This window comes from Plectrocnemia conspersa, unplaced genomic scaffold (genome assembly GCF_051122295.1).
Source record: "Plectrocnemia conspersa isolate PC_06_02 unplaced genomic scaffold, ASM5112229v1 ptg000011l, whole genome shotgun sequence".
Taxonomy (NCBI): Eukaryota; Metazoa; Arthropoda; class Insecta; order Trichoptera; family Polycentropodidae; genus Plectrocnemia; species Plectrocnemia conspersa.
Window position 1 is genome coordinate 1309227 of NW_028277175.1, and position 6292 is coordinate 1315518.

The window sequence follows — 6292 nt, forward strand, 5'->3', positions numbered from 1 at the left end:
GTTGCCATCTCTATTTTACGCTCGCGCATGCGTATGATACGATACTATGTGTGTAAGAAGTAGTTTGACTTTGCTCTAAAATACATTTTTAATTGGTATCTATTAAAGATTTTTCTCTTATTATTTTAATTGTTAAAAAATAATAATGCTATTTAATTGCCAGCACTGACAGTGACATTTATACGAGAAATACAAAATATCCGTTTTTAAGTCAATTATTCAACATCTTTCGTCGTCATTATACTAATTAGGAGAATCATAACCAGAGTTAATAAAAGGGGTCGCCGACCTTCAGCTTACGAATAAAAATGCCAGACACGATCCGGATATGCGTGTTAACTGAGTGGACACTACCAATTGAATTACCGGTTTATTTAATAAAATTATAAAAAATATATACGGAAACGATAATCTTCACGAAGAAAGTTTGTGCAATGTTAATATGAAGTGTTTATAAAACAATGTTGAATTGAGAATACTTTCCTTTAATAATATTTTACATTATAATTATCTATTCTGTAACTTCTGCAATTAACAACGTGCGATTGAGACGGTATTTTCTATAGATACTGGTATTTAAATAAATACCTATAATTGTCTTTTCATGTTTGCCAGTATTTATGTAAACGTCATAGTTTATCACTCGTAATAAAATATAATAATATCATTAAGGTCAATAATCAATCCTGCATCTGCGTCATACACAATACAAAAATAAATCGGATGAAGCTACTCGTTGATTGATATAGCTTATATATGTACATAGAAATAATGCGTTTCGAAATAAATATTATTTTAGCATTCATCAGTTATGTTAACCATAAACTGAGCTGGAACGGACGAAGCGTAGCAGGTCATCTCATTAGAGTGTAAATCAGGTGTATTTTTAGATATTTAGCTACTTCCAAATACACAATGTGCAATACTCACGTTGTATCTACATTATGTTTTACTTGTTTTTCATAAATTCGTCATGCTAGACAATTTGATTTACAAGTCATGATTTGCAGCATAGTATCTTTTGACTTGTGGTTTATTTTATCACAATTTAACATATATTTATGTGATAGACTGCAGCTGCATATACAATTTAATGTAAAATGAGAGAGCACCATTTATAATGTTGAGAAATGTTGAAATTTGATGACCATTTGATTTTGCTATTCGCATATTTTTGCTGATGGCCTCTCGATCAGGTTTTCCTTGTTTAACACATTGTTAAATGTTATTTTCAACTCATCAAATAGAATTGCTGCGATCAACACAGCTGCATAACATTGAAACATCGTATGTATTTATTAAAGTATACTGTATAACAAAACTTTGACAACAAAGATAGAATTTATATGGAAAATTAAACGCTAATTTCAGATTCAGAATTCAGACTTGTTCTATATACATACATATACATATATATACCATCGATTTTTCTATATTTTTTTATTAAAAATACTACATAAGAAATGTTTTTATCTGGAAAATTGATTTTCAATAAATTTATTTTCGACTTCATTATCATCGATATGTATGTGTGTTATATGTATATAGTTGGGATATACCGAATATATAAATGGGATATACCGAAATTTGATGACACGGTAATTTTTTATCCAATAAACATGAAACTTTTTTCTGACTAATAGACCCTGTAAAAGTCTTGGATATGGCCGTTAGATATTTTGATCCGCCATCTTGTTTCAAAATAGTCAATGTTAAAGAGCATACAAAATATTAACTTTGCTTAAAATAATCCTACAGAAAAAATAAATAATGTAAAAAACGTTTAAAAATAAAAATTAAATTAATATAAGATTTAAAAAAAAAAAATTGTACAATTTTTATTAATTTGTGTTAGATATAACACAATTTGAGGACACGAAAACTAACGTAGTTTCTTAAATAAATATTGAAATATACAATTTTTTTACAAATATTTATATTATATAATATACAGAAATTTACCTTATTTTTCTACTTAAAAAATCGCTGCAAAAAACTGTGAAAATAATAATAAAATATGTTTTTTAAATAACATATGCAATATGCATATATATTATTATATAATATGCGAAGGTTGTATTATTCCTAAATGATAATTTTTAAAAGTGTAAAGATTCTTTCATAAATTATTTTTAATATACAACAGTTTAAAAAATGGTCGGAAAATATATAAAAAATGTATCTTCTCACTGCGTCACGCGGTCTCCGAGTCGTCTCAAGGGTCGGGTTGAACTATGTTATTTAGGTAAGTGCTTAATTGGAGTTAATTGACGGTCAATGTATAAACGGCTGATTTTTCGTGGTTTTTAAAGTCGTCTCATAATACGGCCGATAAACAAATGTTTTTTAAATGTGTAAAAGCATTTTTTGTTGAAAAGAAGCGTCTCATTGTGTCGTATTTCGAAACAAAATAAAGGCGCGTAAAGGACCATATGTTTTGGAGCGGCACTAGTCATTCGGGTATATTAAAAAAAACGACTACCTGTGTTTGTTTAATTTTATATTTATATATTATAGTATAAATTTATATTTCAATAATATTTAAAATCGGGCGAATATTTGTTTGAGAACAAAATAAAAATAAATATTCAAATTTTCGAACATTTGTTTGTATTTTGTGGTTTTAATATATAATTACTTGTAGGTATTTCTTAGGTGGCACAGGTTAATCAAAAACATAATAAAACCCTAATTCTGCACTAAGGAGAACATTCTTGGAGGAGACATCCAGACCAATCTTGAGTTATCGAGCCAATAATGATAATAATAATTCTTTTAACATTGTCATGCTATGTTACTAGTATTTATTCGTTAAAAGTATGATATTTAACACCAGCTCATGTCTTATTTCAAGTAAGGTTCACTGTTGTAATGCAAGTGCTTTGAAACTGTTTAGAACATTCACTCAATATGTAATATTGTTAATTTTCGTTGTTAAAATAAGACACCTCCGTAATTTATTTTGCAGATTAGAATAAACTACCCGCTATGAATAAGCAAGATTAATATTATTCGTCGCAAACGCACTAAGAAAAGATATCATGTGCATTCGGGATTGTCATCTAAACGGCCAACGGCAATCTGCTCCAAAATTCGCCACCCTTTTGTAACTGACTGGTCGACCGAAAGGGGCGGGATAAACTGGAACGTGAGAAACGAACGATCATACATCCACTTCAGAGTTCAAGGCATAAAAACAAGAGATTTCTAACTTGTACTCACTCAATTCGTATGAACTTCAACCAAGAGAGGGTCGATATTCCAACTTTAGACCATCGAAAATCGCAGAAGCTGCCGATTCTCTCTTCGCATCTCCAAGTTGAACTTGCTTCGGAGATGTCTGGAACCTATGAACGCACGAAAACTTGTATAACTAACATATACAAATTGAACATGACGATCTTAATTGTTGCAGGAAAATTAATATTAACAATCAAACCTATTTAAAAAAATTATTGACACGAAGGTTATTGCAAATATAATTGAATATATGTATACTACAGTGTATCATATAAAGCAAAGCAATATAAATCGATTGATTTTATTGACCTTTAAAACATACTGATTCTATCGAAGATATCAAGAAAGATATTTTTTTGTAGAAGTAAAAAAAAATATAAACATTGTAGTGTTATTATTAACTTAGTTATAATTGCATTAATGAAATGCCAGTTATAAGAATAGAAGGAACACATTTTATTAAGAAAATAAAAAGAAACCAAGTTTCTGCTATCGTTTATGTCAAAGTTTTCCATTTAGGAAGTTATACCAACCACCATGTGGCAAATCCTCCGTCCTTTTCTGGCCTAGGGCAAGTGAGAGAGGGAGGCGTGGAGAGACCTGCGCACCAGAAAACTCGATGCTCAACCATCGGTCCATGATACTTCCCATAAAAACGTGCGTAAAAGTATTTATCAATTCTATTTATTCAACGAGGAAATTACAAAAAAAAATGGAAGCATTCCAAGCGTTTCATCCAACCAACATAAAAAGTCCACGTCAGTCTTGTTTTGAGGCCTTGACCGTAAGACAAAAACAAGTTTGTTGCTTGTAGTCGCAGTCTATTTTTTATCAAATTTGCAACGTTTAATTTTAATAATAATTGGCCGTTTGTCGAAAAAATTATGACTAGGAAGAACTTATATGGTCTTCTTGGTACATTCCCGTGCCAAATGTTTGACTCATTTTGTACTCGTGTCTTTGTTTAATTCGTGTGTCGCAAATAATTTGCAACACACAGGCGACGTAGTTGTTTAAAAAATAATCACAGGGACTGCTTTCTAATGCAGAATGTGTTTTAGATTCAGGGCAGGGCAATCTGCGAGCCATAACAACTGATAGGTAATAATTTCGAAATAACTAATAGTTTAAAGTGATACTTTCACTGCTCTAATAATTCAAATATTTTTACTTACTATTGTCATTTTTCAATTGCTGTAAAATATTTATAACGGGTCTCCATTATATTTGTGATGACTGAAAATTTATGTTTTTTTCTTCTAAAAAATATATATTATGTTATTTATTAGAATCCTTTATTCCAGTGTTATCCTTATAAGCACTAATATCGTTTTGCAACTTGTTATTTTTTTTTTAATTCATAAAAAAAAGCGCCTTCTTAATTTGGCCGCCACAGGCGGGTGCCTGTACCGCCTGTGCGTTAAGCCGGCGCTGATATGGGATGCGTAAATTGTTCTTAGTCTTCTAATGTTGATATTATCTCTCCCAAAAGCCTTCTACTTTAAACACAACATTAAATCCAGTTTGAACACAAACAAGATAAATCTTTTTGGATTATTAAAAAGTTCATCGGCAGGAAAATTTTATGGCGTAATTCTGTGGAGAGCCCCATACATTTTTTTAATCTGTCGATTTCATGTAACAATTTTTTTACCATTCAAATGCTTTTGACTTAAAAAAACTTCAAATTTTCAACCTTCTGGCCCACTTTTTTTTATGCAGTGGTATAAAAAATTAGCACTGGTAAAACATTTGAAAATATTCGTACAAATTTAATTTTTAGCAAAGCGTACTCGATGAGAATTTTCATATTAAATTTGTGAGAATTTTCATATTAAATATTTTGTAATATTTTACAATCGAAAAAATGCAGTTTTATATAACTCATAAGAAGGGATGGGTCCGTTCCAGATGTTTAAGAACATGCATGTTTTCTTCAAAGCTATAAATATCGAAAATACAAGTTAAATGAAATGGATAATTGTTTTTTGCGCCCTCCTTTTGGTCAAATTTCGGTTTAGATATGCTTTAATTGGTTCTCACTTATTGTAAGTCGTAATATTATAAAACGATTTAATAACCGAGCGTTTCTACTGCAACGGCATGATTTTACTGCTTTTGACGTGGATTCTAAAAAGGCATGTTATTTTCCTTTGAAAAGTTTAAGTTAGGTCTAATTTTGAACAACAAATGGACGTTTCGCAACTAAAATTAAGTTTCATTTAAACCTTTTAAAATACGCCATGACTGTAAAATATGTTAGCGATCATTTGTAGGCTATACATTGTTTATGCAATCAATTGACGCGGCGGTAATCTGCTAGCGATTAATTGCTCACGGTGAGTTGCGGGCAATATTTTTTTTCTAGACTCTTTATAATTATCCAATAGAATGTGTTAACGAAAACAAAATTCTTATATTCGGCAACTAAACTTACAATAGTCACGTATACTTTGAAAAAAATTTAGTGGTAATATCCGTAACTAAAACTAAGCCGTTCAATAAATATTATACAATTTATTTAACATCTTTGACAAACGCCTAGAAAACAAAACAATACGTTGTCTCGCGCGATGAATATTATTGTCATATGTTATCTTTTCTTATCATTAAGAAACACAATGGTTTCGTTTATAAAAAGCCACCCGGGAAGCATTAGAGGGAGTATCTATTATAACTATTAGTATAAATAAGCATTTTTTCTCATTCAGCTCACAATAGGGCCCCGAGAAATCGATCATTCTACCACATAAGCATTGCAAGGACTATTTGCCGTGGATCCTGATTAACTTGAATCATTAGATTGCCGCCACTGACTCCTGTGCAATAAAACTATACATAAAACAGATTTTCCGGTTTCAACTTATAAAAAACTTACACCACTCGACATCCAAAAACTGAAAGTAGAATTAGCAATAGCTCATTATACTTTTAATTAATAAACTAATAAAATTAATACAATATAATGAGGCCGTGCAGCGTGAACTTTCGGTATAAACATTTATTGCGTAGTGCAAAGATTGTTTATATTTTTTTCGTAATATATTATATT

At 30.4% G+C, this 6292-nt stretch overlaps 1 long non-coding RNA gene across 1 annotated transcript; it reads right to left on the reverse strand.

Annotated features, from left to right (window-relative positions):
* Positions 1 to 2767: 2767 nt before the first annotated feature.
* LOC148229089 (uncharacterized) lies at positions 2768 to 4115 on the reverse strand. Its single transcript, XR_015811407.1, has 3 exons — positions 3774 to 4115; positions 3223 to 3347; positions 2768 to 3141 (listed from the first exon to the last, which is right to left on the reverse strand). It is a non-coding gene; the product is annotated as an uncharacterized LOC148229089 (long non-coding RNA).
* Positions 4116 to 6292: the final 2177 nt, after the last annotated feature.